At 38.6% G+C, this 12,885-nt stretch overlaps 1 pseudogene; it reads left to right on the forward strand.

The window, feature by feature from the left end:
* The first annotated feature begins 3,637 nt into the window (after positions 1 to 3,637).
* LOC123768347 (U1 spliceosomal RNA) lies at positions 3,638 to 3,785 on the forward strand (annotated as a pseudogene).
* Positions 3,786 to 12,885: the final 9,100 nt, after the last annotated feature.

Here is a 12,885-nt window from a genome sequence, read left to right on the forward strand (position 1 = left end):
TTTTATTAAAATTATGAAATTAAACCTAAATCTTTCAAAATGTTTTCTAGTTATTATATATATTTTGAAATTTCGTATAAAAACTTTAGTATTTTTATATCGTTTTTATTTTTTTTATTTATATAAAATTTTCATTTAGAGGAACTATTGTGTGTTCGTTTTAAAAAAATTTTGAGTATAAAATACAGAATTATAGAGATATGTTAATAACTATCTGATCGGTCATCAGAAAATGGTGGTCGCTTGATTCTGTGACCTGAAGTAACAGTAGTCGGCAAGTAGAGGTCACTTTGCTATTGTGTACCCAATTCTGAGGCCATGCTCGTAGCTCGGGTGACCTCGGAAATCATATGGATGCTCGTATCCCGGGTGACCTCTGGGGCCATATGTATGCTCGTAGCTCGGGTGACCTTGGGGGGTCATGTGTATGCTCGTAGCTCGGGTGACCTCGTGGGTCATATGTATGTTCGTATGCAGACGAGGAGTCACAATAACGTGGCTGAAATATGTTGACCAAACCACACAATATAAAGTGTAGGGACGACGACGTTTGAGAGAAGAACTCAAGAACCTGGAGAGAGAGAGAGAGGGAACCCTTCCTGGTGAGAGAGAGAGAGAGAGAGAGAGAGAACTCTTCCTGGGGAGAGAGAGTGAACTCTTCCTGGGGAGAGAGAGAGGGAACTCTAACTGGGGGGAGAGAGAGGGACCTTTTCCTGGGGAGAGTTAGTGTGGTTCTTGCTAGGGAGGTCGCCGGGGGGTGGGGTGGTGGCGGGGGTAAGCTGTAGGGTAACATTAAGGCCTGAAATTCGCTGCTCGTGTGCTTTTTCACGTTCCAGTTTAAGGAGTAAGTACCTGTCTTCTCGGTCATTATATTATCACAATAAAGTTGCCTGAGCTGGGAGTTCTATTGCTGGGATGTATGAAATATATTCACTTAATTAATGAATTGAAAAATATCATTATTTTCCAAACTTACATTCCTGGTTTGTCATTAATAACTGTAGCTGTGTGGATTGTTTAGTAAACATCTTTGGTGACTTTCTTGGATTAAATAATATCTCCCCTCCCCCCCCCGCCTCAGTTAATTGAGAGATACTTAATGAATTTATGATGATTAACGAAACGCTCAACGAATTCATGGATATCCACAACCAGGGAATATTGATAACCATTTCCTATATGGCAAGAAATAGAGAGTAAAGTTTATCAATATTCCCTGGTTGTGGATATTCATAAATTTGTTGAGCGTTTCGTTAATCATCATAAATTTGTTCTCTTGGATGGTAGAGCGACGGTCTTGCTTCATGCAGGACGGAGTTCAATCCCCGACCGTCCAGGTGGTTGGGCACGATTCCTCCCTCCCCCCCCCCGTCCCATCCCTAATCCTTATCCTGATCCTTTCCAACTGCTATATAGTCGTAATGGCTGTGCTTTCCTCTGCTAGTTCCCTTTCCTTCCCTTCCTAATTAACTGCGTGCCGTGCGTTGATTTCGGGGCTCAACGTCCCCGCGGCCCGGTCCCTGACTCGGCGTAGACCACAGGGGGTTTGTACGTGCCCATAAGTACTTGTCCATCAGTACCTGCCCATCAGTGCTAATCAGTGACTACGGGAATGTAAGGTACACACATGCCTGAAATCCGCCTAAAGAGGACAGAAGACAGAAGCGGATTTCAGACAGAGATGTTTGGTGGATATTCTCGGTGGACTTCCCAAGAATTAACTTCGCCGTCTTCAACATGTGCGGGTTCATAAACGTCTCTCCAGTCATGTTTGGCTTTGTTTTGTTTGCTCGTTTGGCATTTTCCCATTAGACTCAAATGTGATGCCTGCATTGCTGCTGTGCTCTGTTGCCTAAAGCTCTGACGTTTTAGACCAGCTTCCTGGTGCCGAAAGAACTCCAAATCTTTCTTATAATGTTGTGGATACTTTGTCTCTAAGTGACGTTTGAGTTTTGAATGTTTCAGAGATTCAACACCGAGGACAAATTGCACAAAACACATTGTGGCTTCTCGGTGCCATTGCTGGTCACTGTGGTGAAGCCAGGTTACAGATAATCTGAATATTTACTCTATTCTGCAATAGATATGAATTACTGTGAATATAAATTACTGTGAATATGAATTACTGATATAAGAAACAATATATACCAGATGTGCAGAACATGAAGATTAAAAAACCCTCCTTCTAATATATAGTAACACAATGTAACAATATTTGTTCCTGGGCAGTAAGTTATGTTTAGTAATTTCTAACGCCTCCAAAGAATAGAAAATTGTTATTCACACTAGACTTTGCTTTTGTAACCAGGACAGGGATACTTTGAAATTTATTTTTGTTCAATTAGAAAACGAGTGAATTTGCGTCTTTTAGTTTACAAAAAGTCTGAAAAATATATTTTATGAATGAAAATTAACATGTATTTATACTTAAATGACAACAAACAATTTCCAAGTGTGTAGTTTTTTTTAGATTTACCATTAAACTGTAAACCCACTTCCACTTATCAGCGCCCAAATGTAGCCCTCCATCATGTTCTGCATAGCAGAACAAAGCACATTGTTTTGTATAGCAGAACATATTCTTTGGACTTGGGTAGCAATATTTAAAGTCCAGTATATCCTGGTAGATGCAAATGCCCAGGTTCTTCTTGAATTGATGAAAATGAGCATCAAGGATATGGACTTTAAGGGACATTGTGCAGGCCATTGTACCATAGTACTATTCACAACCAGCTCCACATAGTTGACGTACAGTATCAAAGGCCTTTCTCAGGTCAACGAAGAGTCCAATCGGAAACTCATTTTTGTCAAGGGGCTGACTATGTCGAATTTTGACACTGTCAAAAAAAAAAAAAATGACGGGCTGAGTATGTCGAATTTTACGAGGTAGGAGTAGAGCTGTTTGTAGATAATTTTTTCAAATATTTTTGATAGTATTGGTAGGTTTGATATTGGTCTATAGTTGTTTATGTCTGCCGGATTCCCTCCTTTATGAACTGGCGTTACTCTTGCTTTTATAAGGATATCAGGGAAGGTATGACACTCTAGGAATTTGATGAACAGCAGAGCTATGGGTGGCTCAAGGGCATGGGAGGCGCTCTTGTATACAATGGATTTCACTGATGTTCCCAGCTTTGGTTTTTAGTGAGTGTAAGATGGACACAACATCTGTCGGCCTGACTGGTGAAAGGAGAAGAGAGTTTGGATAGCTGCTTAAGAGATATGTGTTGATATGTGTCTGAGTCTGCGGGATTTTTCTGGCAAGGTTAGCACCAACCAACGAAAAGAAGCTATTAAATTCATTTGCCATTTACAAATTAGTTGCAGGTATATAGCCATCCTTTGAGAGTTTTATCTGGTTATACGAGTGGTGTTTAGTTCTTAGGATGTTAGAGATGTGCTTTTCATGTTGCCTATTGCTTCTTTGAATCTATTCTCATGATAGGAAAGTTTTGCTTTTCTTATGATACTGGTAAGCATTGATGAGTACCTTTTAACAACTGCCTTTGTAACTAGGCCAATCCTAAGTATCTTTTCATATTCACGTTTCTTGTTGATTGCTTTGAATATGCCACTTGTGAGTCAAGGATTATTTATACTTTTGTCAGTTACTTGCTTGGCATACTTATGTCTTAGCATACTTACCTGGCACAGAAGACAAGGTAACCACGAAGGCGAGGCTCGCCACTACACTCGGGTGGCTCTGACCATTGTGATTAACCCAAAGGTGGTTAACTCGGGTGTGATTTTTTTTTAGCGGGGGACTGCGTTCGCGCTGTACCCCTTTGTACTTGCCATGTGTTGGTCATATCGGTAAATAACACAACAGCTATTCTACTCCCATTTGCTTCATTAGCTAATGTTCAAACCTCTCGCAATGTCCTTTAGTCATAAATATACACATATTTGGTGTGGTTTGATGTTTTAAGCATTATACCCATTAAAAATGTATAATTCAGTACTTCATGTGTAAAAACTTTGATGTGTTACTGACGGGAGCCGTCCCAAATTCGTGTTCTCAATGTTAACGACGAATTGGAAGCCTGTAACTATGTTTATATGCAACTTTCCCTTTGCTAATGATTAACATTCGTCCCCAGGATGTGAGTCAATTGCGCTACATGATCATGATCAATTGCGCTACATGATACGCAACACAGGTGATCATGTAGTTAATTGCGTCTGCGAATCAATAATTCCGTCTGCGAAATGCGATGACAAGAAGGACAGACGACTCTAGAGGGGGGGGGGGGTCATTACTCATATGGAAGAAAGTACTTGCAGCAGTGTCGAGCGAGCATTAGTTTGCCTGCCTCCCTTTCCAGCTTCTGGCCAGGTATAGCAATACATTTTTAATTCAAAATGTTTCCTCGTCCTATTTCGTTCAGAAGCTGATTACGAAATTCGCCTCGGCAATCTTAATTTGTTTCTTGTTGTCCAATCCACTTGATTGCCTTGCCTCTTTGTTCACTGTCTTGTAATAAGTATCTTGTATTTATAACAAGATATGTGTGAAATATCTTGCACTTTGTTATCAGTGTGAGAGACGAGAGTAAAAAAGGATTACAGAGGGCACAAAAGGTCTTTATCAGACTTCAACGGGGATTATTACATTAACAATTACATCTATCCTTAACACCTTATAATTAAAATGTTAGCTAGTTACAGAGAATGTTCTATTTCAAGAGCTATATATTTACAGTAAGTTATTGTACATTAATAGTAGGTCTTATCGCTAATACATAATCTAATACGCTAATACATAATCCTATCCTAGAGGCACTGCAATTCCAGGTCACCCACGACAAAGTTAGAGCAAGATCTTATAGCACTTCCCCCATGATCCAGAAACCGGTTAAATGTCAAGGACTCTACATAAGGATCGTATCAGACACTTGGCCGAGAAGCGATAAGAATCGTCAGCTGTTACAAATGTACGACGGCCAAATGTTGTCCGCATGCTACAAGTGTGTATATTTAAACAGGATTAAAAGTCACGATTGTGCATGAACGTAAGCGCATTCGGGTCACAGCTGAAAGGTCCCGGGTTCGTTTGCCAGGCAGGACATGATGCTTGGGCAACGTTCCTTTTCACCCTGATGTCCTTGTTCACCTGGCAGTTAATAGGTTCCTGGGAGTTAGACAGCTGCTACGGGCTGCTTCCTGGGGATGTATAACAAAAAGGAGGCCTGGTCGAGAACCGGGCCGCGGGGATGCTAAACCCCGAAATCATCTCAAGATATCCTCCCCTGGAATACCATCCGCCAATCGTTTAAGAACAAGGTACACAATGCTGGAGGAACAGAGGAGTACAGTTAAGGATTGGCGCCTAGTCAATTCTCCCCGGCCACGACGCGAAACTTTGTTCTATTGGTGAATAATATCTTGCGAGAATTACCTGTTTATTTTTCATACATATTTAGAAATACGTGACTCGCCAGCCAGCCACAATTGTCTTAGCCCAAGAACTGTACTGTCAAAATTGCGTGCAAGAACTGAGCTCTCAACATTATATGTAAGAACTGTCCTGTCAACATTATATATAAGAACTGTGCTGTCAACATTATATGTAAGAACTGTGCTGTCAACATTATATGAGAACTGTGCTGTCAACATTATGTGCAAGAACTGTGCATTTTGCTTACTGCTCAATAGTGAGCGGAGGTGGTAGATGGCCTTGTTGTAGTTTGTCAAGAGCGGCAGGTTTGAAGCAGTCATAGACAGTCTTCGGTGGCGAGAAAGTAATTTATGCCTGTATTGGTCTTGTTGTTGTTTGTTTGTGCTATGTTAGTGGTTTTGTAGAATGTAGAGTCAGTCAAAGGTGACAATCTTTGCCTCACCAGAGTACAGCATCTGCAGACAGTGCACAATTCTGGCAGACTGACTGAGCTGCTCTGTGTACTGTACTCGCTAATCACGGCAACACTGCAAGTCGGTGCTCGGTGGGTGAATCTGTAAGTCAGGTACAAAACCTGTCCTGGCCTCGTCTACGAAGCAAACACCGAACTGGTCCTCGGGGTTGCAACCCACAACAGTGTGGTTGACTCGCACAATCACGAGGCTCCCCAGTGGTCGGCGTGTATAATGAAGAAGGTTTAGAAGAGGAGAGAGAGGGTGCGCCGACAGTCATGGAACATCCACAAAAGGTGATCTGCCAGAATAGCACCTCTCACGAAACATAGAATGAAAACTCAAAATATTGTGAATATTAGTCCCCCCTGAAAAGCTGTACAGAAAACAACGACCACAGATGACCTCAGCAGTGTGAAAAGACGAGCTTGTAAATATAAACACTTGCTTGTTAATTACAGTTAATGCTTAACTACTGCTAGAATCATGAAAAATATTTATTAATATTTTTACACAAAATAAATCTTTTAAACAATTTTCAAAACACAATTGAAATTGTCCAATTTTGTATAAAAACACAATCCGTTGTAAAAAGTAGAATATTTTTCATTTATATGAAAACTTTAGTTTCTAACTTTACATCAGTAAGTTTGAGCTGAAATTTTGTGTGAAATTACGTTAATTACTATCCAATCACCCATCAGGAAGTGGTGGTCGCTTGCAACTGTTATCTGAAGCAATAGTCGTCGGTACGTAGGGGGTCACTTACCTACTGTTTACCGTGTTCTGAGGCCCATATGATCTCTGGGGTCATATGTATGCTCATAGCTCGGGTGACCTTGGGGGTCATATGTATGCTCGTAGTTCGGGTGACCTCGGGGGTCATATGTATGTTCGTAGCTCGGGTGACCTCGGGGGTCATATGTATGTTCGTAGCTCGGGGTCATATGTATGTTCGTAACTCGGGTGACCTCGGGGGTCATATGTATGTTCGTAGCTAGGGGTCATATGTATGTTGTAGCTCGGGGGTCATATGTATGTTCGTAGCTCGGGGTCATATGTATGTTCGTAGCTCGGGTGACATCAGGGGTCATATAAATGCTCGTAGTTTGGGTGACCTCGGGGGTCATATGTATGTTAGTAGCTCGAGTGACTTCGGGGGTCATATGTATGCTCGTAGCACGGGTGACCTCGGGGGTCATATGTATGTTCGTAGCTCGGGTGACCTCGGGGTTCATATGTATACTCATTGCTTTGGTTACTTCGGGGGTCAAATGTATGCTCGTAGCTCGGGTGACCTCGGGTATCATATGTATGCTCGAAGCTCAGGTGACTTCGGGGGTCATATGTATGTTCGTAGCTCGAGTGACCTTCAGAGTCATATATATGCTCGCAGCTTGGATGACCTCTGGGGTCATTTGCATGCACGTAACTAAGGTGACCTCGGGGATCATATGTATGCTCGTAGCTCGGGTGACCTCGGGAGTCATATAAGTGTTCATAGCTCTGGAGACCTCGGGGGTCATATGTATGCTCGGAGCTCGGGTGACCTCGGGGGCCATATGTATGTTCGTAGCTCTGGTGACCTCGGGGGTCATATGTATGTTCGTAACTGTGGTGACCTCGGGATCATATATATGCTCGTAGCTCGGGTGACCTCAGGGGTCATATGTATGTTCGTAGCTCGGGTGACCTCGGGGGTCATAGTAGTAGGGAGTAAGAGCCACAGGGGATTTTTTTTTTGGGGGAGTGGACCCCTGTGGACTGTAAGAGCCACAGAGGATTTTTTTTTCTGGGAGAAAAATCCCCTGTGGATCTTAGGGGTTTTCAGGCAAATTTGGGGAGTCATAGATTTGGAAGTAAGGAATTCTTATGAGAAAAATAATTTCCGGGATCTTAGAAGTTTGTTAATCATTCTTATGATGAAAATAAGTAGGAAAATCTTAAAGAAAAGTTTTAGAAGAAATCGTGTTTGTGTCACAGCATTTCCAGGTAAACTCTATGGACAACCTTTGCCCGTTTTCAATCACACATTTGTAAAAGGACCATTTTCAGAGAATATTGTCTTAGATGTTTTGTTAAGGAAAACAGACAACTTAGCCATAACATTTAGTTTTATATCCATTTACGGCTATTTCACCTGTAAAGACCAAAATTAGTCAGAGACAGTTTTAAGCTGAAATTTCATCAGAGTCCTGTAATCTGCGAAAATTTGACAGAGTCCATTTTATACCCAATTTTCGTCAGAGTCTACTTTGAGAGCAAAATTAGTCAGAGACAGTATTTAGCTCATATTTCATCAGAGTCCAATTATCAACAGAAATTCGCCAGAGTCTACTTTGAGAGCAAATTTCATCAGTGTCCTGTAATCTGTGAAAATTTGACAGAGCCCAGTTATAGCCAGAATTTCGTCAGAGACCATTTTATACCTAAAAATGAACAGAGTCCACTTTGTGAGCAAAATTAGTCAGAGACAGTTTTAAGCTCAAATTTCATCAGAGTCCAATTATCAACAGAAATTCGCCAGAGTCCACTTTGTGAGGAAAATTCGTCAGAGACAGTTTTAAGCTCAAATTTCATCAGAGTCCAGTTTATACCGAAAATTCGCCAGAGTCTACTTTGTGCCAAAATATTCAGAGTCCAGTTCATGATCGAAATTAATCAGAGTCCAATTAAAGACCCAAATTTGACAGAGACCACATTTTCGCTACTAGCAGTCCAATCCCCCTGAAATTTTAAACAGTCATATTTCTGACGTAGTAAATAAGATCAAGTCAGTTACTGAGCTCCAGCTCTTGTCCCCCACCCTCTTCCACCCTCAAGTCTTTGTAAATAAACCATCAATTTCCCCGAAATTTTTACCCTCTGTATTTCAGACATAGTAAATATGAAGTAAAACAAATATAAAACTCTAGCTCTTGTCCTCTGTCCAAGTTCACTCATGTAAATTCATTACTATCAGTCCAAATCCCCCTGAGATTTAAACACCCAACTACATTTTCAGACATAGTAAATAAAAACCAGTTCAGTTATCAAGCTTCAACTCTTGTGCCCCAGCTTAGTTCATTTGTACAAGTTCTTTATTTTCCAACTAAATCACCCTGAGATTTAAAATCACCTTATTTTCTAACGTAGTAAAATTAATCTGGACATTAGCCAAGTTTCCATTTCCTCAGCCTTAGATCATCAGACATAAATATATTCCATCAAGTCCATCTCCAGCCTAACTCTTATCCAAGTACACACATAACCCCAACCTGTGTAATTATCTTTCACCCCCTCCCACCTTCCTCCATCTCATCTCACCTTACCCTTTCCCTCCCTTACCTTCTCATCCCCAACGTATCCAAACCTTCAATAATCATACTGTATTTGCATATTTTCTCTATATTCAGCTGTGTTCTTCACATTTTGTCCATGTTTTCTGTGTTCATTCCATGTTCTACAAATGTTCACAGCATGCTCAGTTCAATTCTTTTCACCTGTTTTTTCTCATTTTTTCTGTAATCTTTCTCTTAGTCTCATTATGTTCTCTACAAATTCTAGTCATATTTTCTATGTTTCCATGTACATCATATGTTCTCTGTATAACTTTTATACTCAATATTCATGCTAACTTCCATATTTTGTGTTCTTTGTCAATAATCATGTTCCTCTACAAGTTCATGTTCCTCACAAGATCACTTCGTTTTTCACCTACACTTACATGTTTTCTACATTCTTTGTCATATTCTCCATGTTCTTCACAAGTCCATTGTTCATTCTTTGTATTCCCTATTCTCCTTATCATGTCTTCATATTCTCTATAAGTTCATATTCCCTGCTTGTTCACTCTATTCATCAACTTTTTTTCTTACATGTTTTCTGTGTTCACCGTATGTTCACTGTGTTCATTCCCCTACTTAACCTCAATTTTTTATGTTCTTTGTTTCTTTTAACCAATTCGTTTCTTCCATTCACTAACTAGTTCTTTGTCAAATAATATTATACTGCATTACAGTTTCCTCAACAATTTTAGTCACCCAGTTTTTATTTGCAAAACTATGTCAAAGTAATTCTCGTAGTCAACTTAATAGTTCTACCAGCCATGTTCTTAAACAAATCTACACTTTATTCAGTTCCAAATTTACAAAGACAAACCTTTCTTGTAACTTCTTAACTAAAAATCTTTCGCCAATCAACTAAAACATAGTCACTTTCGTCATTTCTCAACTAAACTTATTATCCAGTCAACTAAAAATTGTCAAAGGAATCTTTCCAGCACTGTTCACAACTAAACATATTCCCCATTCATCAGAAATAACCTTGTTCTTCATGTTTCATTGTCATTTCATAACTAAAATTATCTATCAATCAACAGAAAAAGCCATGTTCATCATGTTTTGTCTTTTTGCTTAACTAAAATTATGTTTTGTCAAGTAAGAAAAAATAACCAAAGATATCTTTCATCGCTGTTCTTAACTGACATTATACTTTGGGGAGCACAAAATTAGTCTCCCTCGTCATGTTTTATCTTTTTCCTTAACTAAAGTATTCATCAGTCAACTAAAAAATAGTTACTTCTTCATGTTTCATTGTCATTTCATAACTGAAATATCACTTCTCTCATTTAAAATAGCCATGTGTAGCCTTCTTTCCAAACACTGTTCTTAACTAAAGTAACCTTTCACTTCGCTAGAATAGTCATATTCGTCATTGTTCATAACTAAAATTGTATGTCGTTAAGTAAGAAATATAGTCAAAGACTCTCTTCGAGACATCAAGGACTTACTCAAAGACATCAAAGTTGCACTCAAAGACATCCTTTGAGACATCAAAGACATCCTTTAAGACTTCAATGGGACTCTTCGAGATATCAAAAGACACTCTCAAACACTCAAAAATTTACTTGCATCCTCAAAGTTAATCTCAGAGGCACAAAAGTTATTCTGAGCTATCAAAGTTAATCTCAAACATCTCCGTTCATAAAAGTTATTCTCTAAGAGCTATCAAAAGTTATTCTCAGTCATCAAAAGTTATTCCAAGAGACGTCAAAGTTAATCCAAGACATCATCTTTCATCAAAGATATTCTCTCTAAGCCATCAATGTTCTTCTCTAAGACATAAAAGTTATTCTCTATGTCATCAAAAAGTTATTCTCTGAGCTAACAAAATACTACTCATGTTCTCAAAGACATTCTCCAATTCATCAATGTTGTTTCAAAGACATCAAAGTTAATCTCAGAGTTATCCAAAGACATTCTCAAAGTCATCTAAAGTTATTCTCTAAGACATCAAAGTTATTCTAAGAGTTATCAAAAGTTATTCTCAGTCATGTTATGTTATTCTCTAACTCACTTCCATTCATCAAAGACATTCTCTAAGCCCTCAAAGTTATTCCCAGAGTTATCAAAAGTTATTCTCAGTCATGTTATGTTATTCTCTAACTCTCTTCCATTCATCAAAGACATTCTCTATGCCCTCAAAGTTATTCTCTAAGACAACAAAGTTATTCTTCGAAACATAAAATTTGCTCTGTAAGATATCTTCGTTCATCAAACTTATTCTCCGAGATATCTAAAGTTATTCTCAGAACAATCAAAAGTTATTCTAAGACAACAAAGTCTTTCTCAGAGTCATCAAAGTTATTCTCAGAGTCACCTTTGTTATTCAAAGAAGCCTTCTGAGACATCCTCGTTCAACAAAAACTGTCCTCAGAGCCATCAAAAAGTTAAATACAGTCGTCAAAGTTATTCTCTAAGTATCTTTTCGTTCATCAGAGAAGCTTTCTAAGACATCTTTGTTCATCCAAGTTGTTCTCTAAGACATCAATCTTGTTCTCTAAGACATCAAAGATGTTCTCTAAATCATAAAAGTTAATCTCTAAGTTACCTTCGTTCGTCAGAGAAACTTTCCAAAACATCTTTGTTCATCAAACTTGTTTTCAAAGTCATCAAAAGTTAATCTAAGACATCTTCTTTCATCAAAGTTATTTTCAGAGACATCTAAAGTTATTCTCAGAGCTATCAAACTTGTTCTCAGAGTCATCAAATGTTATTCTCGAAGTCATCAAAGTTATTTTCAGAGACATCTAAAGTTAATTTCTATGTTATAAAGTTATTCTCAGAGACATCTAAAGTTAATCTTGGTCATCAAAGTTGTTCTCTAAACATCAATGTTGTTCTCCAAGACATCAAAGATGTTCTCAAATCATAAAAGTTATTCCCAGAGCTATCAAAGTTAATCTCAGAGTTATCCAAAGATATTCTCATGTCCACAAAAGTTATTCCAAGAGACGTCAAAGTTGTTTCAAAGACATCAAAGTTAATCTCAGAGTTATCCAAAGACTTTCTCAGAGACATCTAAAGTTATTCTCTAAGACATCAAAGTTGTTCTAAGAGTTATCAAAAGTTATTCTCAGTCATGATATGTTATTCTCTAACTCACTTCCATTCATCAAAGACATTCTCTAAGTCCTGAAAGTTATTCTCTAAGACAACAAAGTCTTTCTCAGAGCTACCAAAGATGTTCTCTAAATCATAAAAGTTAATCTTAACTCACCTTCGTTCATTAGAGAAACTTTCCAATCCATATTCGTTGACCAGAGTTATTCTCAGAGTCATCAAAGCGATCTCTAATTCATCTTCGTTCTCCAAAGTTGTTCTCTAAGACACCTTCATTCATCAAAGAAACTCTCCTTCTTCCATCATGTTATTCTTTAAGACATCTTCAGTCATAAAATTTTCTCTCCAAAATGTAACTAGTTCAGCTTTTCATACCAAACCTGCATTTCTGTTAAAACATATTTTCTTAGTTGCTTTACCCTAAAACTGTTCTCTGAACTACACTGTTCAAACCTACGTAACCTATCCTCTCCACCCAATGTTACTTAGTTAACGTAACGTTCCTAAACCTAGCTTTACCTATCCTAACATACCTTACCTTACCTTCCCTATCTTACCTAACTTTACCTATCCTAACATAACTTACCTTACCTTCCCTAACTTAACCTAACTTTACCTATCCTAACTTAACTTGCCTTTCATAACCTAACTT

Source organism: Procambarus clarkii, chromosome 59 (genome assembly GCF_040958095.1).
Source record: "Procambarus clarkii isolate CNS0578487 chromosome 59, FALCON_Pclarkii_2.0, whole genome shotgun sequence".
Taxonomy (NCBI): Eukaryota; Metazoa; Arthropoda; class Malacostraca; order Decapoda; family Cambaridae; genus Procambarus; species Procambarus clarkii.